The sequence below is a fragment of the Neofelis nebulosa genome, chromosome 1, assembly GCF_028018385.1.
Source record: "Neofelis nebulosa isolate mNeoNeb1 chromosome 1, mNeoNeb1.pri, whole genome shotgun sequence".
Lineage (NCBI taxonomy): Eukaryota > Metazoa > Chordata > Mammalia > Carnivora > Felidae > Neofelis > Neofelis nebulosa.
Genome location: NC_080782.1, coordinates 162,539,720 through 162,565,930, shown reverse-complemented (window position 1 = coordinate 162,565,930; position 26,211 = coordinate 162,539,720). Strand labels below are relative to the sequence as shown.

Here is a 26,211-nt window from a genome sequence, read left to right as displayed (position 1 = left end):
TGGCTCACTTTGGACAATATTTACCTTTTCCTGATGGTTTGATGTGAGGAAAGATGTGATAAAATTGCTGGGATTTCAAAAGGAGAGATCACGTGAATGAGTCGGATCACAAGACCTATTCACACTCAGGTTCAACCAGTGCCAGATACGACACAAACGTTCCATGCCACCACACTATTTAGTGAGTGTTGAAAAGATCAGGCGACTCTCAGAACAAGCAGAGTCTCCGCTTTTCGGGGAGAGGACACAAAACAAGAGAGGATGAACGGGACCTTGTCGTTACTGGCTAATTCCAGCAAACCTGAGTGTCCACCCATGATTATCTTCTGTGCAGTTGGGCACAGGCTGTTCTCACCCACTCTGTGCCCGTGACACACCAGGGAAGCTAACTCAGAGATCTCCCCGCTTCCTTCCGGTCAGCACCTGCTGGGGTCAGCCTGTGGCCGAATTCCAGAGCATTTTCTGCCAACCATTATCTCAACCCCTCAACCCACACCTCACCAAGAAGCTTCCTCGGAAGCTGGCTTGGTGGTAACTCCCTGGTGATGCTACAGAGGGAAGACGCTGCCCTTTTGCCGCCTCTTATGACCGTTGTGGTCACCTCCTGCCCACCCCTGCATCGACCCAGGGATCCGCAGGACCCTAGGTGTCTTGGCATTTTAACGATAGAAAATCTAGAGAAACCTAATTGTATCAAAGCTGAAATTGCAATCACTTGTAGTCCTTATTGTGAAATAATTTGAAAAACCATAGTCTCTTGGAAGCATTCTGCCACAGCCCTCCAGGATCAGACACGGATCTCCAGGCTGTGCTCTGGGCTGCTGTCATGGACTGAACTGTGTCCCTGTGAAGGTGGCGAAGTCCTAGCCTCCTAGCACCTATGAGGCTGACCTTTTTTGAAAAAGAGTCATGGCCGATGATCAAATTAAGATGAGATCATCCATCATGATGTGCTGTCCTTGTAAACCCTGATCCTCATCCGTTGTGAGTGGTATCCTTATAAAAGGAGGGAGTCTGGACACAGGTGCACACACAGGGAGAGTACAAGGTGAGCGTGGGGGTGGGTGATGCTTCTACAAGCCCAGAAACACTGAGGATCACCAGAAGCTACCACCAGCTGGGGGAAGAGGAGGGGAGCAGGGAGCAGACTGTCCCTCGTGGCCTCAGAAGAAGCCGGCCGTGCCGCTATGGTGATCTGGCTGTGCCCTCCACACCATGAGGCAGTAACCCAGCCCATGTGTGGTGCCGTTCAGTGGTCTGCACAAGCCAGCACCCTCTGTGAGAGATAACCTTCTTCCAGCTGTGCAATGTCCTTGGACTTGCCTTTATTATGTTGAAAACAAGAGGAGTTGGACAGGTCTGGAATGTCAAGAGAAACAGCACCTTGGGCCCCAGCATGTGAAGCAGGTAACTGTGGGCATGCTGTGGCCGGAGCGTCAGCTGGGGGGCAGGGAGTCTGCTACCCACCTGCCACAGCCCTTCTCCTGGGAGCATCTTCAGGGAGCCCAGGTTGGAAACCACTTGACCATCCTGCCTCAGGTCACCGAGAAGCTCTAGATCGTCTGACAATGAACTCACCATCCGAGTGCATCACAGCACAACATACCGTAAAATACACATTTGAGGTGTAACTGTCTTTTAAAAAGTCTTCTTTATTGCAGGTTATTTTGTGTTTGAGTATTTGAGTGTGTGTGTGTGTGTGTGTGTGTGTGTGCTCGTGCGCACGCACGTGTGAGAGGGACGAGATGGTTCACGTCTTTTTGGTTGACTTTGGTAAATCCACAGACCCTCCCAACCCTGGCAAGTGTGAGTGCACCTACAGCCACACTGCCCATCGACCCCAGATAAGGTCAGGGAGGCCAGAAAGGGAGCGGGTAGCCAGCCTCGCCTGTGAATGGTTGGCCATCAACAGCAGCCTCCACAAGAGGAGACTTCACAGAAAACACTCTCCTGGACATCATCCTGTGCTGGTCTCCTTGCCTCCAGTCTCTTCCTCCAGCATTCTTGTTGAAGGCAGTGTGAAGGGAGCGTTAGCAGAACCGTGGTCTCGCACCCCTGCGTGAGCCGTGGTTTCTTCGCTCTTCGACATGCACAGCGGCCCTGAGGCTCCATCGATGTGAGCTAAATGCCGCATCTGAAACCAACCACAAGCGATTAGAGTGTTAAATGGGCTTTTTCGGGTCTTGCACGGCCAGGTCTGTCTGACACATGGGATGGAGTGTGAGGGGACGCCACCCGTTTACCCCATGTTCCTGATGGTGCAGAAGGAACGCTGGGCTCAAGCCTGGATTTTTCCAAGTTTCCTGTGATGTAGTCTTCATAAGTGCATTTTACTGAGAAGTACTATATTCAGGTCCCACTGGCCAGCCCCTCTCAGGGGATATGCAGAGTTACAGTCCACTCATTGGGACCACTGGCCGCATGAGGAACCCAGCCCCGGGCCCCACAGTGACAGCCTGCTTATTGGGACCACTGGCCTGGCTCCCTCCCTTCCTGATGTCACTGCCCTGCCGCCTTCCTTGCGTCTCCTGGGATCACCTCCCAAATAACGCTCTGCTCTCAATCTGTCTCTGGACGGCATGGGGGGAATCCCGTGTGAAATGATGTAGACTTGATCCTGGAGGCAGGGGAGCCATGGAAGATTATAAGCCAGGAGCTGGCAGCCTGGGTCAACGTTTCAGGACGTTCATTCTGCCACAATGTGGAGGAAGGACAAGCTGGGAGACAGGACGGACGGCAGTGGCTGCCAGGGAGAGGAATGCAGAACAGGGAACCGGAGCCCCTGGGAGCACCAGGCATGTAGAGGAAGGAAACTGAGGAAGGATGAGGGGGGAGGGGAAAGCAGAAGACCCCGACCCGTTTCTCCAGAAGCAGCGGGAACTGCGTGCTCCAGGGATCACTCCCGTTCTTGTGGCTCCCTGAGGCCGGGAGACGGCTGTGAGCCAGCGCACAGACGGGAGACCCAACAGGTAGGGACGGGTACTCCTCAGTGAATGGCCATCGGGCCACACATGCAGGGAATCTGGTCCGGAGGGTGGTTGAGATGGTGAAATAACCCACCTTCCTGGACGGCGCACAGTTCCTTCCATGTGGTGTGTTTTCAGTCCGTTTATGTTCAGTTTAATTAGATGAACCTGAAGTTGATGATCGCTGGCTGTTTGTCTTTTGGCTTCGAGGAAAAATCTGCGAAGCAACATGCTTCTCAAACCACAAATGTCTAGGACGGTTTTACAGGGGTTATTCCTGGTGGCTACGTGCCAACTCTTTAAGTATCTCTCAGAATAAAAGGGGCAAGGTTTTAGGTTGTCCTTTCCTCGTAACTACTGAAAGCCACAAGGAATGTTTTGCTCACTCATAGCCACTTATTTTATACACGAAACAGGATAGAATGGTATCTCGGCTTCCTCTTGGGAAGAGCACTGTGTCCCCTGGGAGGCGGATCTGGTAAATCACGCGAGCAGAGGATGCACTGCGAGGGGACAGCACGGGGATCGAAGTGATGTTCAGTGTTCCTGGCTGTGGGAGAGAGAAGATAAAACAAACACACGCGTGCGCACGCGACAACGTGGCAGGAGGCAGGGGAGGGGGAGGGTTTGGGCCTCACGCACTTGGGTCCCTTCCCGCGACCCCAGTAGGTTGTCAGCAGAAACAGTCATAAGTACGGAATGCTTCACGGGATTGATTCTGTTGTGGCTCCTTTCAAATATGTGTGTGCTGTAGGCAGAGGGAAGGTCAGGAGTGCAAGAAAGGAATGCTAGGCAGGTGCTGACACACGACGAAGCCACGCGCAGGTGAAGGAGACGGGCAGGATCAAAGTGCAGCGGCCAGGTGACGGCTGTTCTGGCAGATGTGGACGGTTCACGTGGCTGCAGTGTGGCAGCTGCACAGGGACAGACAGATGGGGAACATGCTGTGGGTCGCGCAGGGACAGACAGATGGGGACGTGCCTTGGGCAAAGCGGGGATCACGCCAGGAGGGGCCTCCAGAGCAGCCAGGGGTTGGGGCCCCATCCCTGAGGACAAAGCATGCCCTTGAGCATGCCACCTGCTGTAAATAAGTGAAGGTTTTATTCTTAGCATCCCCGTGAGTCACGGCTGTGGCGGTGGGACGGAGAACAGGGCAGACACGTGTAGAAACTAGTGGCTGGTGTCCAACGGTCCCTTACGACAGAGAGCGAAGAGGCAACGTTGAGATTGGGCCAGTAGAATCGGTGCCTTCCGTCAAAGCCGGGAGTGTGAGGAGAGCCGTTTATTTGTAGCGACAAGAGGGACGTGATGAGCCACAGTGAGAGCCGTGTGGGTTCGAGGCAGCAGTGAGGTGTTCGTGTGGAAGGTCCCCACATAGCCAGAAATTCAGGCTGGGAATTGATGGAGATAACGTGAGGCCAGAAACAGCAGTGACTGCTGCAGACAGTGGAAAGGAGAAGGGGCCGGGCAGCACTCAGAGCCCCTGCTGGCTCTCCAGAGTCCTCTGTGGCTGGCGTGTCCCTGCCTCCGGCTCGCAGGCAGGGTCCTGGCACAGACACGCTCTTTACGATTGACCGTGTTGTTCGCCTGGGGCCGGGGGACAGCAGGCGGGCAAGCGTGGGGCGTATGAGTCTTTGCACGTGCGTCAGAGAGAAGTCTGGAGGCAGGTGGGGAGCTGCCCGTTGGGCTCAGCTGGGAGTGTGAGGGGGGCACGCTGGGCCCTGGCTGGCACCGGGAGGAGGGGACATGGAGGAATCCGGTGCCACAGACAGAAAAGCTGTGCTAGCTGCCGGGTGAGCTGTGCTGTGACCGGTGCCTCCTGCTCTCCCTCACCGTCGGGCACATGCATGGGCCTCACGCCACGAAGCAGGAAGTCGTGTACCTTCTCCAGTCTCTCCTCCTCTTGTGGGTGTGCCGTGAGGAAGGGCTAGAATCCATCGGGGAAAGAAAGGCTGGAGTAGAAAATGAGATCATTTTTATGCACACGAATGATGGTGTTTTTGGCGACGTCAGGGCTGAGTTCCGTCCTCCCCAAGGAGCACAGAACTTTCTTCACTTTCTGTTTTTTTTCCTATAATTTATTTTTTTTTATAATTTACATCCAAATTAGTTAGCATATAGTGCAACAATGATTTCAGGAGTAGATTCCTTAGTGCCCCTCCCCCATTTAGCCAACCCCCCCCCTACAACCCCTCCAGCAAGCCTGTTTGTTCTCCATATTTATGAGTCTCTTCTGTTTTGTCCCCCTCCCTGTTTTTATATTATTTTTGTTTCTCTTCCCTTATGTTCATCTGTTCTGTGCCTTAAAGTCCTCATATGAGTGAAGTCATATGATATGTCTTTCTCTGACTAATTTCGGTTAGCATAATACCCTCCAGTTCTATCCATGTAGTTGCAAATGGCAAGATTCCATTCTTTTTGATTCCCGAGTAATACTCCATTGTATTTATATACCACATCTTCTTTATCCATTCATCCATCAATGGACATTTAGGCTCTTTCCATACTTTGGCTGTTGTTGATGGCGCTGCTATAAACATGGGGATGCATGTGCCCCTTCGAATCAGCATTTCTGTATCCCTTGGATAAATGCCCAGTAGTGCACTTGCTGGGTCGTAGGGCAGTTCCGTTTCTAACTTTCTGAGGACCCTCCACGCTGTTCTCCAGCGCGGCTTCAGCAGTTTGCACTCCCACCTTCCACTTTCCTAACAGCTTCATGTTTCATGGGGGTCATCTTGGCATCTTCCCGCTGAAGTGTTAGTTTTGGGATGTCCGCAAGAACGAGGAAGGCCAGGGCCAGCCGGGGCAGCTGGGTGAACGGGGCCCTAAGGGTTGGGCCTCAGGGAGCAGCCCAGACGCATCAGGAGGCTGAGTCGGTGGGGTCCCTCGGAGACCAGAGCACGCAGCGTCTCACCTAGACCGTCACTGAATGGTGCGGGTACAGGCTTCTCCAATGGTGATGATGTGCATGACCACACATGACCTGGTGAACAGGTGCATCTCACTGTCACGAGGTGATGCCTCTTTAGTTCTGGTGTCTGGAATGTTGGCGTGCTTCAGACAGCCCTTACATTCTTTCCTACTATAATTTTCAAAGACACCTGAGTGTCACCTGTCGGCTCGGGAACCGGGGTCCTGTCCTTCACACCCCTCCCTTCGTGCGTTTTCAGTGGGACAACAGTGGATTGGCAGGTCTCCTATATGTTCAGCTTCTTCAGAGAAGGAGCCTTACCTGCTTCTCATCAACCACTGGATCCCAGCATCTCATGGAGCCAGGTACACAGCAGGCTCGCAGTAAATATATGTGGATTCAATTCATCGATTAAATTAATTTATTTCCAATCTTCACAATCATTCCTCTGAACATCAGTTCCCATTGGAAGATTGAGCAGACAAGAATATACAGACTGCCTACATTGGGGTACCTGGCTGGATCAGTCGGTAGAGCATGTGACTCTGGATCTCGGGGCTGGGAGTTCAAGCCCCACATCGGGTGTAGAGCCTGCTTAAAAAACAAACATAGATTGGGGCACCTGGGTGTCTCGGTTGAATGTCTGACTTGGGCTCAGGTCATGATCTCACAGTTTGTGAGTTCAAGCCCCACATCAGGCTCTGTGCTGACAGCTCAGAGCCTGGAGCCTGCTTCAGATTCTGTGTCTCCCTCTCTCTCTGCCCCTCCCCTGCTCATGCTCTGTCTCTCTCTGTCTCAAAAATAAATATAAACATTAAAAAATTTTAAAAATAGGGCGCCTGGGTGGCTCAGTCAGTTGGGCATCCAACTTCGGCTCAGGTCATGATCCTACGGCTCGTTGGTTTGAGCCCCACATCGCGCTTTGTGCTGACAGCTCAGAGCCTGGAGCCTGCTTCAGATTCTGTGTCTCCCTCTCTGCCCCTTCCCCACTTGTGCTCTGTCTCTAAAAAATAAATAAACATTAAAAAAAAAAAGTAGATCGACTGAATTAATATCGCCCTCAGGACATACTTAGGATGTTCTTGGTTTTTTTCTTTATCTTTTTCAAAGCCCTGATGTCATTGTGGGGAGTTACTCATTCTTCATTCATTTAATAGATATTGATCGAGTGGACAAAGTGAGGGACTGCAGGTGAAACAGTAAACAAGTCACCTGACCATGCACGGGGAGGGGCAGGCCACAGCCCGATACGAATCAGATGCATAACAGGTGAGGTGCAGAGAAACACCTCGGAGAACACCCAAGCAGGCGGGGCCAGGGGAGCAGGTGCTGGGAGCACCCAGGAGAAGGATGAGCCAGGACCGTCAACACGGCGCCCAGCTGCTCGCCCAGCCTCCTTCAGCGCTGCTTGCTCATTGGGGTTTCGCTCTTCTCCAAAAGTCAAGAGGAGGAAGGACGTCCCCTGAGTTGTCGTGGTCAAGGGCATGAGCCCAGCGTTTGAGGCTTCGTGCAGCCGGGGAGAGGTGGGGCCGCAGCTGGGAGGGAGCGGGGGCAGCCCAGGACTGGAGGGCGTCCCCAAGGAGCGCGTGCAGTGGCTGCCGCCTCGCGTGGCCCCTGGAGCCCACGTCACTGGTCACGCTTCCCTGATGTGTCAGGTCAACACTGGCCCCAGAGGAGCTCACGAGTTAACACGTCTGTTTCCAGGCGAATAAACAGTAACAGTCATGCTGGTACAGAGACAAAAGTAATGTGTTCGTGCAAACACACGTGACAGAGGCTCAGCAAACTTGAGGCCTGTGTGTGTTGAGCCCTGAGGAACAGGGCTCGTGCTATCACTTCTGCTTGGCTCTCGCCAACGTGGAAGTGACTGGAAAAGCCGGATGCGTCCTCAGGTGGTTGTGCATTTGTTGAGAATCAAACTCTTGCCTGAAGCAGAACATCCTAGTGCCAGGAGGCTCGCTGGCTGCCATGCACGGAGAGGGAGAGGCACCCCGTCATGGCGGGGTGTCCGGGGCTCACAGAGCAGAGACACCCACAGAAGAGCCCCAACCCCGCTGCTTGGAAGCTTCGGGCAAGTTGCCCGACCTCAGGGCCTTCGCATCTGCTGCTTCCTCTGCCCGTGACACTCTGTCGCAAACACACACTTGGGCCCAACGCTGTGCTCCACCAGGGCCTTCTCTCTGTTAGATGGGAAAACAGCCTCAGGCTTCCTGGCCTTGTTCTCCAACAAGCTCTTCTCACTACCTGACATTCTGCGTCTTTGATTTGATCAGGCATGCTCTCCCTCTGGTACAGTGTAGACCCTGTGAGGGCTGGGACATGCATGTTTGTTTGCCAGAGCACCCAGAGCCATGTCATAGTCACTGCAGAGCACAGCAAGAACCCCAGCCAGTGGGTGCAGTCCTGCCTGTGTGCCCTGGCCGGCCGGCTCCTGCTAAGCTCCTGGGGAGGACGGGGGGCTGATGCCCTCACGCAGGACGAAGGCCCTGGTGCTTCTCACCCAGGGACGGCAGGTACTACGTTAACTGACCTGTGTGTCCCATCTTAAGGAGCCAATGGCTCAGACACACTCCCAGGACTTCAAAGCAAGCCTCTTGTCCCTTAGTGACCTATAACCTCGAACTTCGTAGGTACTGACGGGCTGTCGGAGCCACGTGCCTCTAACAACTTGCGTGGCAGTGTCTGGCCTTAGTCTGTGGGACACCAGAGGCTTTTTGAGGGGAAAGTAACAGAGAGCAACCCTCAGGCTCCTGGACACATACTGCAAAAAATTAAGAACACATTTCCTTTTTTATTGTGGCAAAATATACATGACAAACCCTAAGTTGAACCATGTTTAAGTTACAGATCAGGGCGTCAAGTGCACGTCCCTACGCAGCCACCACCTCTGTCTGCGGAACTTTCTCGTCTTGCGGACTGGGTCTCTGCACCCACTAGACACGGCTCCCCAGCCCGCCCGCCAGCCCCCAGCGCCCACTGTCCGACTTTCCGTGTCGGGGTCTCTTGGGGGTGTCTGTCCTTCTGTGTCTGGCTCATCTCAATGTGCTCAAGCTTCACCCATGTTGTAGCAGATGCAGGAATTTCTTGACTTGTTAAGGCTGAGTAATTCCATCGTGTGGATGCAGACTGCTGTGTCCATCCATGCAGGGCCAACGCTCACTTGGGTTCTTCCACCTTTTGGCTGTTGGGGAGCGCTGCTCTCTGCAGGGACGTCCGGGGCCCCGAAGAGCAAGCTTCACACCATGTGTTTGGAAAGGCAGCCACTGGGAAGGGGTGGTGGCTCCTGGGGTTGCCGGTGGCCTGGGCCCTGCCCCCATTCTGTGTGTGATGACGACAAGCCGGGGTCGTCCTGAGCCTCTGTCGGGCGCCCACGTCCGCTTGGGATGTGAAGATGGCCCACCACATGTAGCCCGGCTCGCGGGGAGAAGGGGTGCCTCCCCCACGGGTGGCCAGCTGGCAGGGCAGGAGGGGTGCGCTGGGTTTTCGTCTCTGGGCGTCTCCCCCTTCTTTCCTCCGGGCCTAACACAGTCCAGAGCAAAATGTCCATCACGTCCCAGCAGGTGGCCTCGGGTGCGCCTGTGGGCTTCGCCGCCCTCGGTGACACCCAGGGACCCAGGCTGACCTCCAGGATTCCATCTTCTCTCATCTCGCCGGGCCGCGTGGTTTCAGACACGGCAGCCTAGACGTGCAGCCTGCCACCGCCGCAATCCATTACACTGTCAGCCAGGCGGGGGCCTCAGTGCGGGCCAAGTGTCAACAGAAGGTGAGGAAGGAAATCAGCCACAATCTAAGGCTAATTACCCTGCCTAGAAGTTAATTAAATGCTTGTTAAGAGCAGCAGGGTAGATCCCAATTCAACTTGTCTAATAACAGTCCCCTGACGTTCCCGGACACTGGGATTCGTACCGGGCTTCAATAACTCTGCCGAGGGCAATAACATCCTGTCACGTCTCAGAGTCGGGTGGCCTCCACGACGCACGGGCCTTGGTATTTTCTGCACTAATTTGCCACATATCGGGCACTTCGTATGTGTTTAATTTACACACGTTTTAATTTAGGGGACCCTGGATTGTTCCAATGATTTTGTCATTTCCCCCTTTTTCCAAGAGGAAAAGAAAAGGAACAAAAAAATAGCCCACGAGCTGCAGAAGCGGTCAGCAGCACTATTTTGTATGATTTGGGGTAATGACCATGATTAATGCTTGTTTATTGTTATATCTCTTGTGTTATGTAAATAAAGCTGTGGCCTTCTCCTTCCAATTTCAGGGTGGTACGGCTGCTTTCATTTGGAAGCGAGCAGAGGGGGGTCGGGGAGAGCCCTGCCAGCCTGCGGGTGCGCTCTGAGCCTCCGCCCGGCGGTGCCCACCCCAGAGCCACCAGCCCGAGTGGGGGGGAGCCAACGCCACCCGGACCAGGCCTCCCTCCCCCATCCTCTCCCAGGGACGCGGGCTCTGCCAAGGCTCGCAGGGGAGTGGGAGCTGCCGCCCCCCCCCCTGCATGCGGAAGCCAGCTGGCGGGAAGTGGGGGTCAGCAGGGGAGCCGCAGGCCCCAGACTGGCAGCCACGAGGTCCTTCCCTGTGTCCTTCCAGCCCCCACAGGAGAGGAGCGGCAGGTGCGGAAAGAGAAGTTCGCGGCGGTGGTGTCTGGGATGGTTCGGGGACTGAGGAGGGCGGGAGAGGAGGTCTGCCGTCCCCTGTCCCTGCCGGCACTTGGGATCAGACACGGTTGTGTTCAGAGGCAGAATGACAGCGCCACAAAGGAGTTTCCGGTAAATGCAGGTTTGGGGTTGCTTGTTGTCTTTGTAAGAAACACGTTAATGCCTCTTAACCGGATCCTGACTTGTGACCAGGTTCTGCTGTCCAGCCAGTGAATGGTGGTGCCGTCCGCATGAGCCACCCTCCAGCGTGCTGGCCGCGTCTCTGGAAAAGGACGCCAGTGACAAACGTGGTTGCTGACAGAGCAGGCTTTGTCCAGGGCGGCCGGGAGGCTGCGTGCCAGGCGTAGGGGAGACTCAAAGTGGGATCGTTGCTTCCTCACAAGGTGGGCACGCTCGGTTGTCTTCCAGAAGCCCAGGTGTGGGTGTGCAAGGGCACTGTGTCCACCCGCTCGCTTCTGCACACGGGGCCGCCGCACAGCCCAGCCAGGCTGTGCCCTGACCTGCCGGCCTGTCCGCGTTCCTCAGGAGACAGGGTGGTGAAAGGGTTAATCGAGAGCCCCCCTTGCATTTACACCTCCTCTCCAAACAGCATGAATTAATGAAAAGATGTAAGCACTCAGATCTTTGCTGGCAAGAATGCTTGTTGAAATAATCAATTAACCTTGGAAGATCCAATTGACAGGGCTTAAGTGCAAAGTTATTTAAGATGCCAGATTATCTAGCCAGATGATTGCATTCGCTGCGATGCAAGAAGGCGGCAAGAATGCTTCTGAGAAATTTCAAGGCTCCAGAAAGATTTAACGTTATTTCCCCACAGAATTAATCTGCCCATTAGAACATGCTTTAACCTCTCACAAGTAATATCCTGGGATGACTTTAATTTACCTTCTTCCTTCTTTGATACGGTGAAAAATGACCCCAAGACAGCAAACATATAGATCCGTTTCACACTTTGGCTTTCCTTTCTTTTAAAATTGTTTTTGAAATGAACGAAATCTCAATCTATATCCACCTTTATTTTAATCCAGAGATTCTAAATCCACGGATGCACCCGCTGGATGTCCCTCACTCGGCAGGATGCGATGCTGACTGTCTTCGAATAGAGACGAGAGCATCTCACTCAGACAGTGCCTCTGTGATGAAACTCTCATTGTACGAGCCCCGCACACGGCCTTGGGGTGGGGGGCCCTCAGCACGTGGCATCAGCGGGTACGTGTGACATGTGACCGACCGTGGCCAAGTAGTGCCGGGGACGTCAGCTCTGCAGGGCAAGGGGCAAAGGTGGTTTCCTTTTGGATTTGTCCTGCTAAGTGATACGAGATGAGCGGTTGGTTGTGCACGGATCGTGACTTACTCCACGCTAAGGAGCCATTCACAAGATGCGAGTGTTGCTATAATTTGGAGGAGTCACTGCAGAAGCGAGCGTAATTCCGACTTTGCGTTCCCCGACCCTGGCTAGCTCCATGACAGTTTTTGTTTCCTATGAAAGCAGCCTGCTTATTGGTAATTCCTTTAAATAAAGGAATTATTTTCCCAAGCAATTTGTTTTGATTGTGCTACGTTCTAGTTCGGCCTCCTCTGCTGCGATGAAAGAAAAAGAGCTAATCTGGCTGGTTTACGATCTTGCTGCAAATAAAAGACAAGTGGAAAATGAAATTTTCGAAAAGCTAAACTCCTAATTTTTGAGACAAAATGTGAATGAAAATGATGAACTTATTCATAAGAGATGGGAATTTTGAAATGAATGATTTACGGGTATAAGCATTAAATATATTAATTTAGGACGGAGGCAGCAGATGTAAGTGTTATTCGGTGGCCGAGTGCAAAGGATGAGGTGTAGACAGTGCACGTAGTCATGCTGTTTGGGGGAGCGTGAATCCAAGAGCCCAGGGAATGAAATGAACCAGTGGGTGGTGGGCACTGGTGCAACACAGCTGAGTGTTTGTGTCCATCTTGACGGCCCTGAGTTCGTGAACGCACCCCACGAACTACACTTTGAGCCCTACGGGGCTCCGCGGCTTGGCATTCTTTAAGAGTACATGACTAGCTGTAACTCTGGACATCAGTCTCCACATTATTGACGTTGGGGGTCCGATCATTCTTTGTTCTGGGGGTGGGGTGCCTTACAGGATGTTTAGCAGTATCCCTTGCCTCTACCCACTAGATGCCAGGAGCACCTCACTGGCCCCATGGTTGGGACAGTCAGGTTACCTCCAGATGTTAGCAAATCTCTTAGTCCCTAAGAGAAAAATAGCCCCCAACCAGGAAGCCCTGCTGTAACCTGACGGCCCACAGCCCTGTGAACCTTGTGCTTAGGCCTCGTCAGAGACAGGTGTGCCTCGAGGCTAAGGACACATAAGGCTCAGGACCCCTCACTTCCACAGGCCCTTAGAAGGCTCCATACCTAATTTTGTATTTATAACTCAAAGTTTGCAATTTTTCACATCTTTATTAAAGAAGACACCCCAAGTTCAAAAACTTCAGGCTCCATAAAACCTGGGCATGTGCCTAGGTCTCAGTTGATATCAACTGAGAAAATCAACTTATTTTATAGAACCCAAATCTGTTCAAAATGGCCTCCTACTTCTTTTCATATCGGTCAGTTTGTTTGTCCATTCAGTTAATGAGAGTGTCCCCATCCGAACTCAATATCCCCAGCCTTGTGGAGCCTGATGAGGTTTTGAGCAAAACAATTCAGGCTCCCCTGACATGCTCCACCCCCTCGTGCTTGGAGAAAACTTTCACAATCGAGGAAGCCACAGGCCCCTGTTTTCATCGCCTGAGGATTCCACACAAATGTAGGTCACCAACTAAAAGTTCTACTAATGATTTTTCATAAAAATGCTTTCAGATGAAAAATTCCTTGAGGAATAATCCCAGTCCTGGCCAACATCTTCTTGATTCTTAAAACATAGTGAGGGAAATGAGTTGCATTATGTGTATTTCCTACTGAAACCCTCTCTTGGAGAAGTTAGAGCTCTGGAATAATCAGGTGGATGGCAGGCCTATATAAAAATGACTCACTCCAACTATCTGACTGTGTACTCACTCTTAAATCCTTAAAGACTTCTTGACTATTCACTAAAATTAAACCTGGCATAGATGAATGGATAGAGGGATGGATGGAGAGGTGGATGGATGGGTAGATGGATGGATGGATGGATGGATGGATAGATGACGGATGGATGGATGGTTGGATGGACGGAGAGATAGATAATGGCTGGGTGATGGATAGATGGATGGATGATGGATCAATGAAGAGATGGATAGATGGATGGGTGGATAAAAGAATAGATAAAGAAAAAAAAAAGAATAAAGAGATGGCTTTTTCCATTTTATTTCTCCTAAAAGGGAACCCAAGAAATTGTTATCAATGGGCAACATTGGCAGAACTAGGAATTTGGGGGAGATTATGGAAGCTGTGAGGGATTTTCACTTTTCATTCTGTACTTTTCTTTAATGTTTGCATTTCTTTGTAGTGTATGAATTATTATTATGTGGGTGGGTTATCTGGTTGGTGGAATAACGAATGGGTTGTTTGTTTTCTTATGTATATATTTCAATATTTTTAATGACTGAACTTTGAGTGATGAACCCATCAGGGAGCCTCCTGATGTATGGTTTACACATTTTCACCTCATTTTTGCTAAATGTAGCAGACTCTCGCAGTTACTTCTTAATCTTCTCATATTTGTGGATCGTTTCAAGCCGCCTCATATCCTTCGCTGAATGAGGCAGTAAAGAAATAAATATCTATGAAATATATAAAATGATATTGTCGGACCTCAGGCAAGGATACAGAATAAAGCAACATAAACGTTTTTACTTACCGTGTCCCCAGGCGGCACCTCTACCTGAAAAGAGCAGTCATCCCTTTCTGACTGCACCCCGGACCACCAGGATTTCCACAGAGAGCTCAGCTGCTCTTTAGCTGTTCCCTGTTAGCCTGGGGCACCTCCACGTGTGTGGGAAGGGAGGGTGGGAGTCCTCCCACTCTGCGTTCAGCCACGGAGCCCCTCCTGCCTCCCAAGCTCCTTGCCCTCGACTTGTCCTGCCATGTCCACCTGTGTGCTTCCTGCCAAGTGGGCTGGAGACAGCAGCCAGGCTTGTGCAGCTGACCCCAGTCTACCCAGGGCCTGGGGCACGGTCTGCCACAGAGAGAAGTGCTCCATGGAGGAAGGAAGGGTGAGATTCAACAAGTACGGGTCTTCCTTCTCCTCTTCACGAATTAGAGCTGCCTGAGCTAGAAGTGGTCTCTCCTTTACGGAAATGATCTTTTCTTCCATGAAATTGTAGTCAGAAAGACACTTCTTACCACCGCCTTCGGTAGCTGCCTCCTCCAATCTGGATCACAGAGGAACTGTTCAACCTGAGAAACCCCTTGAAAAGGCCGTGTTCTACTTCTGTTGCAGATGGGCACGCGTACCTGTATGGCAAAAGCTGGTTGATGCCCCGTCTCTGGACCATTCACCGACTGTGGGTCCGTGGTCGTTCTGGGCCATGCACCGACTGTGGCTGCGTGGTCGTGGACGCTGATTTTGCAGCTCCGCTACACTTTGGTGGCCCTGCTCTGGAGGACTGCCCTCTGCAAGTCCCTCGTTATTTCTGGTCTGGCTGGAAAGCTGCAGAACGGCCCTGGGCCACTGAGGGACGCCAGTTCTTGGCTCAGGATGCTGGCCAAGCTCAGCAGCCTCCCTGTGCCAAAAGGCCCCAGGAACTCCCTTCGCCTCCCTTCACACCTCACCAAACCTAAGACACCCTCCAGTTTGTCACTCGGCCCCAAAGCAGCATGGCTGCCTGGTCTCAGCCGGCCCAGCCCTGGAGATAGTGTCTGCGGCTTCCGGAGGGCCAGTAGACCTGCAGACAGCCTTCTCTCTCCACGTCCAGTCTCTCCTGCCTCGGCCTCAAGCCCCGCCCCCAGACAGGGCCACACCCCTCGCAGGAGCAGTCCCTGGACTTCGAGGTGGGGGAAGTGGACAGACGGAGGCAGCAGCACCCTGCCAGGCTCCGGGTTGTCATTATAGCTACACTTGGAGCCACGATGCCCTGAGCCGGCCTGTAGCCAGCGGGGCTGGACCCTAGACACCCCGCACCCTGACGTGGGATGGTGTATTCTCCCGAACGCGCGTCTCCCCAGGCAGATGCTGAGACGCCGGGGTGTGGGCACAGCACAGCCCCCCTGGGAAGGTCCAAACAACTGGCCGTTCACACAGAAATGCAGCCGTCTGCTCTGGGAGATACCTGAACTAGGAGCAGAAAGTGAAAGGCGTCCTCGGGGTGAAATGCATGTGCCTCTATCTGGGGAGACTGCAGGTTCTCACGGCCAGCCCACGCCCTGGCCACGGTCCTCGGTTCCGAGGCTGTGCTCGGTGATCACCTGCTTTTACCTCCTAAGTATGGAACTTGAAGTGCTAGCCTCTCCCTCAACAAGACCCTACTCGAAGGTTTTCTCTGGAAGGATGGCTTTAATGTCACAGCCAAGAGAAAACAAGAACGAAGACAGCTCAGTTTTTGTCCCATCCCCAAGGGTGACACGGCTCAGTGTGGTCTCACCCCCAAGAGTGACACGGCTTCCTTGCTTCCCCCAAACTTGTGGATAGGGGCTCGGCACAGATGGAAGGGTCTTCTCTCTTCTGCTGTTGCCCTCGGGGGCCTCTGGCAGCCAGTGGGGGGCCCAAAGTGGGGGCGGGGCTGGTTCTCTGCACTGAGATCAGGGCCTGTGAACCCAGCACGAACTCTACTCACTGGGCTGTTGTTAGACAAAACCGCACCCCCCCCAACCTTCCAGGAACCTGTGCATCTTGCCTCATGCTCTTTTGAAGGTAAAGCTTCAAGCCAGCTAACCTCTGAATTTTTCATAGTATCTTTTGAAAATCAGTTAAAAACACGATTTCACTTATATGTGGGATTTAAGAAACACAACCGATGAACACGGGAAGGGAAGGAAACATAAGATAAAAACAGAGAGAGAGACAACCCATAAGAGACTCTTATATAAAGAGAACTGAGGGTTGCTGGAGGGGCGGGGATGGGCTAGATGGGTGACGGGCACTGAGGAGGGCACCTGTTGGCATGAGCCCTGGGTATCATATGGAAGTGATCAATCACTGTGTTCTGCTCCTGAAGCCAAGACTACACTGTATGTTAGCTAACTTGTGTTTAAATAAATAAATTTTTTTTAAAAATCCCCTTAAAAAATTGGTTTTGGTTGGGTTAGCCAAACTCTGGTTTTAAATCCTACATGGATTATGAATCTGCAGATAAGCACTGCAGACCCAAAGCTCTCAGGCACGTCTGGGGTTTTCGAGGGAGCTCCCGGGGCAGGGTAGAGGCACTGCTTACTCGCTCCGCAGCCTGGTGTCCAGAGTCACACGCTCCTGCTGCCCCGTGACACGTCAACAAACAGCACAAGCAGGGAAGTGTCTTTTCTTGCACACTCTGTGCCTCAAGTTCATTTTCTCTCAAAGTCCCATCTTGGAACCCTTGAACCCCATCACCCTGAATGCTTCCAGCCCTCTTCTCTGCGTGAGCTGGGCATCTCCCCAGAGGAGATGGGATCCCATGAGAAACTCAGTCTCTTCACTCAAAGTCAAGGACATGATCTAAACCACTGACGACAACTGCCCAGAAACAGAAGTGCAGGCCCCGATCGGTGGCTGCTCCGTGACAGCGCAGCGCCCCCCGCAGGTCCTGGAGTCTTGACCCCACCAGTGCCCTCTGCTTGCTGGGCTCCAGTCAAGACGACAAAGATGGCCAGCTTGGTAACACATGGCACTTACCACATGCCAGTCACAGCCCACTTCTCTCCGCAGGCTAACGCACCAGGTGTCCATCCCAACCACCGTGTGGCGGGGACCTTGATTATTATTCCCGTCAAAGGGGGAGAAGCTGAGTCAGGAGATGTGAAGAGGCTTGGCCAAGGCCACACAGGGACTTGTAAAGTGAGTGGCTCAGGGGTACACCCTGGCAACCCCAACAGTAAGTCTCCAAACCCTACATCGTGCTCACTGAATAGCCCACCAGTAAACACCACACACAGTAAACAGATCTGTTCGCATCAGGAGCCTGGGAGACACTGGACCAGCTCAGCTGCAGAGCCATGAGGGGCCTCCGCCCATCGGGACCTGTCCACACCCTCTCATTTCCCTGCTGAGCAGCAGCCGTCCCCCTCAGAGCCCTTCTCCCAGGGAAATGTGTGCTCACGCAGCTCTCGTCCACTGGAAATCCGCTGCCATGGTCCACAGTTCAGAACTTAGAGCGTGGTCGCGTCACCGGGTGTCATTCTAGAGGCCACCTCTGCCTCGTTTGCTCCTGTGGCAGACCCTCCAGGGCAGCTCAGCCAGGGGTTCTAAACGTGCCACCTTTCGTGGGAAGGACGCGTGCAGACAAGCCTATGAGCACAAAGCAACATCCTGGTGAACGGCGTGGACTGTTCCCTGGCTCTGCTGAGCAGAGCCGTGAAAACGGCAGCGTCCTGTCTACAGTGAACTCACACATCCGTGGCACCAGGGCCGTGCACCACACACTCCTACACGCGTGACCGGTCAGAAGGCACCAGCAGAAAAGACTGTCCTGCAGTAAAGTGGGAAGGGGGACGTGGCCCTGGCGCCCTCAGGTCTGAACGTGCCCTGCTGTCCACACGCTGAGATGCACACGGAACGTTAGGAGCTTGTTGTGTTCTGTCCAAATCACCTTTATTTCAAGTCCCCAAACCTTCTGGCTCTCTGGATCCTCCTCCTACTGGAGAATGTGTACACTGTTCCGGAAAGTTCTGCGAGGCCTCTGTAGGGTTTGGCTTGGGGAGGGGACTGTCAGTTCACCTGCCTGGTTTGGGTTCTGTGACAGCCAGGCCTGCCTCACCATCAGTTACCTGAGGGGCTCCCCGGGGGTCCCCAGACCAGCGCTGTAAGGGAGAAATGCAATTGAACAGATGGGAGTTTAAATATTCTAACAGCCGCATATGAAACAAAAAGTAAACAGAAATAAGGAAAATTAGATTTAATCATATACTTTGCTTCATCCAGTATCTGAAAAATACATTCTTTTCAAACCATCAATCATGTTCCCTGGTATTTACCAAAATGACTTAAAAACTACATCCACGCAGAAACCTGCACAGAGATGTTTAGAGCAGCTTTACTCATCATCGCCAAAATTTGGGAGCAGCCAGGATGGATGATAGACTGTGGTCCCCCCGACAACGGGGCGTCATTCGGCACTAAAGACGCAGGGGCCGTCGAGCCCCGTAAAGACGCGGAGGAATCTTGAACGCATATGGCTAAGTGAGAGAGGCCAATCTGAAAAGGCTGCACCCAGTGATGCCAGCTACATGACATTCCGGAAAAGGCAAAACTGTGGAAACAATAAAAGATCAGTGGTTGCCAGGGGATGGGGGGGATGAACAGCAGAGCAGAGAGGGTTTCCAGGGTGGTGAGGCCACGTGGCGGAATGCTGTCATGGGGGACACACGTCATTACAGGTTGGCCAACCCACAGAGTGCGCGACACCAGGCGTGAGCCCTGATGCACACCTTGGACTCTGGGCGATCAGTTGTGATGATGTCCCACCCCGCTGGGGATGTGGACGTGGGGGGCAGGGCGAGTGGGAAATCCCTGTTTCTTTCTCTCAGTTTAGCCACACACCTTAAACAGCTCCAACATATAGTATATCCATTAAGATTTTTATTTTCAACGTAACTCTTCAAAACCTGATATGTATTCTGCACTCATGGCCCTTAATTCCACGGGGTTTCAGGTCTCCGTGGCTGCCCCGGACCGGCGGCTCGCGCCCTCAGTGTTCTGAGGCCGGGCACCCGGGCAGCTACCTGCTAGGTGGAGCCCCGGGCAGGGGGACACAAGGAGAAGAACCACGGTTTGAGGCTCAGGAAGCTGTGCCTCCATCAGTATAGCAGACTCCTGGGCGTGACGTGTCTTCCTTGGGCCATGTTCATCCTGCCTGTAAATCGCAGCGTGTGACGGATGGGCCTTAACGGGTTTCACCTCGTGGTCAGGCACACGCAGGTGTGTGCAAGCACCTTTTCCCAATTTTACCTTTTCTTCCTCAAACTCACCAGCAGGGAAGCCGCTTGAGTTTGGGTGCTCACAGCCCCAGCACTTAGCAGGTGTTTCCTCCGCTTTATTTCACAGACTCGCGGCTGGGGCACTGGTGCCACGCAGACAGACGTTCAGTGGGTGTTCGCCAAATTCCGTGGGTAACTATTCTTTTAGGAAAGGCCTGTGTTTTAGGGAAAGTATATAAATAGGTATCAGAAATTTTCTTACTTTGCCATATAATAAAGGTTGCAAAATAGATCTTTAGAAAAAAAACACAAATTTTAAAGCCTCGATTATTTTATGTGAGAACAGACTGCTCTGCATTGAAAACCCTTTCGTCGGGCATTTTCACTGTCCACTAAACTGCTCAGTTGAAAATTAGTCCTGTTACTAAAGAGTAAATCTAGTACCAAAATGGTCGGTTGGGGGGTGACAGGAAGGTGGGAAGGCTCACATCCCCAAAAGCCTGTCCTCCCTGGGCAGCTCAGTGGCCCTCGGGACGCTAACGCAGAAGGCAGAGCTACCTGGGTCCCAGACGGCGAGCAGGCCCACACGAGTCCTTCCCACCAGCCACAGGCCGGCCGTGGCCACAGTCCCTGGACCCGCAGTGGGATGCGTAACACAGGGGACTGCGCAGGCCCCGGTCACCATGCTCCTCCTCCTCCTCCTCCTCCTCCATCAAATGGGTGAAGAGCTGCCTTTCCGCACAGAGTTCCGGAGGCTTCCCGAGGACATGCACGGGCACGAGCGCAGCACCTGGACACGGCAAATGCTCAGTAAACACTCTGGACCACAGCCCGTGTCCTGCACTCTCCAGATCTCCCACGCAGGCCGAACAGGCCAGAGCAGGCCTGCAACAGTATTTACAGCGTGCACGAAAGAGCGGGTCGATTTCCAGGGGGCGGACGGAATAAATGAATGTGAAATGGGGCACCGGGGGAAAGTGCGGGAAGAAAATGGGAGCCTGAGAATGAGGAGGAACACACAGCCAAGCAGAGCAAGAGGGCCTCGGCTCCGTGGAGGCCAAGTAAGCGAAATGCCTGCTGGCGAACAGGTGGGCACTCCGCCAAGCTGTGTAATACAGAAGTGATTAATTGAGGCAGCCGGGAGAGGATTAGAACAGAGAGCTTTTGATATTGTGCAGTTGGGAGGGAAGGCCACAAGGAATTTTAAAGCATACGGAAAAAAAAAATAAAAAGGGAGGAAAAAGAGCTGAAAAAAAATTAGAGACTGGAGAACTGATTTTTTTTTTTTTTAATGGGTTTGCTCTTTAATCCAGTGAAACAGGCAGTGCTCAGCTAATAACATGAATTTCTCCTTTGGTTAGTTGTCCTCGGGAAACAAATCCTTGTTCAGAAATCTAGACATCCCAGAGCCCAATAATGTGAAATGAAACTCACTCAAGAAATACATCATGAAGTGATCGTGCTATGTAAGCTCTTGAAGACACTTTCAGATCCCTCCACGCGCACGTCCGTTGTGAAAATGTGGATTCTTGCACATCACATGTGAGAATCTGGGAGTGAGACGGGTAGACGCCTGACGTCCTCTGCCTGGTTGAGACCGCAACGTATAACAGTCGAGAAGGAGAGCCTGAAAGATTGAAGACAAGAGGGCTGTGTGTAACGACCTTTGTCAGCCCCCCTGCAAGAGTAGAGTGGGATCACCTAGAATTCGTGGCACGTTTTCTTCCTGAGAGCCTGAACTGCATACTGTCTCTAACTTAGAGTCCCCGAGGTGACCACGCAGGGCATGTGGCACAAGGACACCCTTTGTCTGTAGGAATCGTGGAAGTTTGGCGGTGGGGGAAGGCGGGGGGACAGGGGGCAGGGCAGATAGACACAAGTTGTCAAGCCCATTCCAGAACTGGAGGTTCTGGGGACCTGATGGGGTCCCCAGAACCTGAAGTGACATCTACACTCACTTCCTGACCTCCAGCCAGCCCTCCGTCCGCTGAACTTTGGACAGACCCAAGGAAGCAGAACACTTGAAAGTTGCCTCTTGTGGCCCTGGACGTCTGTGGTGACCCAGCACTTAGAAAACAAGTCGTTTTGTACAGCTGCCTGCCCTCCCCGCCTGTGTGCCCGCAAGCCGTCCTGTCTGGGCAGCCCCATGGGACCGCGTGCAGAGCGAGCCCCTTACCGCGTGGTACCTAGTACTGCACTATCGAACGGAAAGGAATTCACACAAAGGACTCCCGCGAACCATGGAGTCTCTGCGTCACCGCTCACTCCACAATTTAGTATTGAGCCGCTCAAGGTCTGAGAATCTGTGCACAAAGTTGAACGCTCCTGTAGACACAGTGGGTGTTTATTAGAGTGTCTATACATCAAAGGTAACTATGTTCCTATCTTTCACTACTGCTTTTCACGGATGCCGTATTTAAAGATTTCCAAGTATCTGGGGCCATCAGAGATCCGAGACCTAACCCCAGTTTGTCTGCTAGCCAGTCGTGAGCCAGTCACATTCCTGCAGATCTCAATTTCTCCCTCTGTAAAATGGGAATGTTAGACCAGCTGACTTCCGTGATTCCTTCCACGTCTGTTCTGTGAGCCTCTACGACTCACGCCTCCTCCAGCTACGGTCACTTCTGCCACGCACACACCGTCACTCTCGCATGGGTGCAAGGGTGCATGCCCCACTGTGACGTCCCAGACGGAGTCTGATCCTTCCTGTACCTCGAGTGTCTGCAGCAGTGGCCACAACGAAGTGGCCCACGCAGACACTGGGCCGTCAGGGAAGGTGGGCGGGTACTCAGAAGCCCGTGGGGCCCACGGACCTAGGTTCTGCTTTTGTCTTTGACAACAAAGAGGCCTGGATGCTTGCACAGCTAAGAGATGCACCCCCTACATGAACCCAATTTTCAGGAAATCCTAAAGGTTTCCCTTCTACCACTCTGTTCTCATAATTTCAAAAGGCAACTCTCCCATTGTGCCCATTTCTAAAGATGAGGAAACGGAGGCTCAGAGGCTGGACACAAGGCCCATGGTAGCTGGACTGGAATCTGGGACGCCAGCTTGGATTGTATTCCATTGTCTACTTTTGCTGGCATCAACAAATGTTATGAGTTTTTCATTTTTTCCTGAGTTTCTTGGACTGCTTCACCAAGCTCTCAGGTCTGTGATCTTTGTAGATGTAGAACTCTCCAGAATCTGTCAAAATGTTGGCTTTGGAGCTATTCAAAGAATCCTGATTTTAGAGTCTATGCACTGATGTCTATTCCTGTTTCTGTCATGGGAAATGCATATATTTCAAAGACATTTTTACAAATGTCCACTATAAAATCTAAATCACAAAAGCACAGCAACAGAGTCACTGTGTCAGATGTTATTGAAATTCACATTGTTTCTTGGTGCTGCAGAGAGAAGTACTTCTGGAATATGAATGTGACACGAACAGTCATCCCAAGCCAGGGACACCCACTCGGCCACACTGGCAGGAGGTGGGGACACGGGGCAGGCAAAGGGCATGCAGACCCTTAAAACGCTGAAGAACATGCTGTCACCAAAAAGACCAGAGATAACGCATGTTGGCAAAGACGTGGAGAAAAGGGAGCCCTCGTGCACTGTTGGGAATAGAAACTGGTGTGGCCACTCGCGAAAACAGTACGGAATCCCTCAAAAATTAAAGGCAGAAGTGCTGTACAGCACAGTAGTCCCACTTCTGGGTATTTATCTGAAAGAAATGAAAACGGGATCTCGAAGAGGCATCTGCACCACCAGGTTGATAGCAGCGTTACTCACAATGTCCGGGACATAGAGACGGGCTCAGTGCCCACCGACAGGCAAATGGATGAAGAAGGTACATACGTGGAATATTAATCAGCAGGAAGTTTCGCCATTTGCAATAACATGGATGGACCCTGGGGACGTTATCCTAAATGAGATCAATCAGAGAAAGACAAATATTATATAATTTCTTATTTGTGGCATCTAAAAAAACTGAACTCATAGAAACAGAGGATAGATTGCCAGAAGGGAGGGGGAGTGAAATGGTGAGGGTGGTCGAAAAGTACAAACTTTCAGTAACGAGATAAAATTTTTTAGAAATGTGTGTCGGGAAAAAATACTGACAAAACAGCTGGAAGTATGAGCTGTTGGTATTTTTCAGCCTAAAGTAAGGCACGTTCGTTTACAGAATTGGAACGAAACAGTAAAGTGTGGGGCCAGACCACCCAAAAGGAGTAACTGAAGATTGCCCACCACGCACAGGCAGGGCTGGGGGCTGCACATTTCCCGCTAAGCATGCCTTCGTGGTCTTGCAAAGCCCCCGACCTCTGAGAGCCTCGGCATGCTGGTTTGGAAAACGCGAAGTGTGGGGGATTCTGCGCCTGAGGCCCGCACGAGCCTGCGGGAGGAGGAGCCGGCCGTGGGTTCCCACTGTCCGTCACTGCTCTGGGTTCACGTTCACTGTGGCGCACACGCACGACCGTGTGCCGGCCATGCCTCTCTTCCCGTGACCACAGCGGTCGTTCTGCGCCGGAAAACAGCAACTTCCATGGCAAAACACGAATCCCTCGGTTGATATATTTCCAGATATGCTCCTTGTAAGTGGCACATAGTCAGGTGTCCAGCTACAGCTCATCCCTCGAATGGGGATGGTCCACGTGGGGTGAGCGTGTGCAGACATAGCGTGAGGACTCTCTCTGAGGCAGGTGTGCAGAATCCCAGCGCAGGGCCTTCCGGGCAAGACATCCACTGCCTTTCCCCATCACAGCAAAAATGCTAAATTGTTTTTCCTGTTGGCATGAGTGTCTGAAGATGTGTCACCAGAAGAAGACCTGTATTCAAAACGTGCTCCCTCCTCGGATTGGCCCGGCAAGTCGGAGTTTACAGTGTGTAACCTGCAGGCCCGTTTTCCCACGCAGTGGGGACCGTTTACTGGAGAAATACGTAGCAGCTGCACGCGAAAGGTTACGCCGAACCACCGAGCCCACCGACTGGCGGGATGCGCAGCTTCACCGTGGCCGCAGAATCCCACCCCGGCCCCCCTCGCGGGGACCAGCAGGCCACCGTCGAGTGCGCGGGACATACAGCCACTGCTACCCACAGGGAGACCGACATCCTATACGTGGAACATTCCGGAAGTTGTCAGAAAGGCTAAGGTGCCCCTTCTACCTGGGAGTGTGGGCGGCAGGGTGCATCCCCAGCCTGTGCTGGCTGAGTGAACCTTCCGGAAGGCCCTGCAGATCTACATCGGGGGTGAGGGATGAAGAGGAGGAATCGGGGCGCCCCCCCCCCCACGGCGGCACCTGAGCTGACCCAGCGTGCCCCCCCCCCCACGGCTGGGGGAATGGTTGCATCCAGCGTGGCCTCGCTGCCCATATGCCATTCAGCTCCTGTCTGCCTTTTTGTTTACACTGGGGACACAATGGGAGCTACAGTCCTTCCAATACATCATTTATAAGTGTATTCTACCTCTGAATGTACAGACAGAGCTTGCTGTGGGTGAATAAGCCCCTGTGAATATTGCCAAGACACTGTGCTTTGTTCAGCACTATTCTTCACAATAGATACCACACTTTGGAAGTAATTTTAAAAAGGGAATCAAAATAGTGGTACTTTTAGCCTTTGTTTCTTTTATACCACAGTGCATTCTCTGTCTCTCATTCAGCCGCTCCCATTATACTGACAAATTAAATAAACCACTCCATTGCAGAAAGGCTCGGCCAGGCAGGGGCTTCATCCATCCACTGCGGCCCCGGGAAGTGGAAAGAAACACTGAGGCGGTTTCTGCTACCAATTGCAGCTAACTTCAGTCGAGGAGCCAAAAAAAAAAAAAAAAAATGGGGGGTAGGATTCAGAACTTGAGGGGGCTGGCAGCACCCAAGAGCTGGCCTCCGCGGCAGGTAATGTCCACGGCGGAGAGGGCCGCGGCTTCTAGAAGTGCTGAGAGTCCCTTCCTGCTGCGTGGGCCTGGGAACAGGAGCAGGTGAGTCACAGGAGGCGCCTGGGTGGCCGGAGCCTGCTGGCGAGGGGCAGGCCAGGGGCACCGCGGGGCCGAGTGCTCGCTGTTCCAGGAGGCCCAGAAGGTTCCCCCTCGCAAGCATCTTGGCTTTTCTCTCCTTTTCGCAAAGCGGAATTTATTCAGACGTTCGCTGACTGCTTCCTGCAGGGCGAGTGAATGGCTCCGGCACAGAAGGAGAAGCGCTCTCTCCGTCTTTCTCTCTCTCCCTCTCTCAGTCTCTCCCTGTGTCTGTGTCTCTGTCTCTCCTTCTCTCCCTTAAGCTCCGCCGTGACTTTTAGAAGCTTCTGGTCTGTGCAGTCACAGATGTTTGAAATGCAGGCAAAGGAAGAGTGGGACATAGGACTTCTGAGGGCGGAACCGTGTCTGGTCTCTCCTGGTCCGAAGCTTCCTGGAGACATGAACGCCAACTTTGGAACATAATCCTCTAACTTTTGGCCTGAAACCATTTTTATTTTTTCAGGGGAACAAAAGAACAAAACCATTACTTTTCACTTGGGGAGAAAGCTCTTTTAAATTGCTAACTGGTTATTTTTGAAAAAAGACCAATGTCCTTTGAACCAGGATGCACACCGGCATTGCGGCTTCCGATCCTTCCTGAGGCTCTGTCTCTAAAAGTCGCTCCGGTTTGATCGGCCGAGTGGGCGCTGCTGTTGCCAA

General features: G+C 52.5%; 1 protein-coding gene across 3 annotated transcripts in view; it reads left to right on the top strand.

Annotated features, from left to right (window-relative positions):
• The window catches only part of LOC131519405 (uncharacterized), a 344,031-nt gene that overhangs the window by 200,180 nt on the left and 117,640 nt on the right, over positions 1 to 26,211 (top strand). Inside the window, exon 1 of one of the 3 annotated variants that reach the window (XR_009265619.1) lies at positions 23,766 to 25,518. The exons of the other annotated variants lie outside the window; for them this stretch is intronic. The gene's annotated coding sequence lies outside the window, so the exon portion shown is untranslated. Of the gene's footprint in view, positions 1 to 23,765; positions 25,519 to 26,211 lie in introns of those variants that run through there. 3 annotated transcript variants of the gene reach the window in all.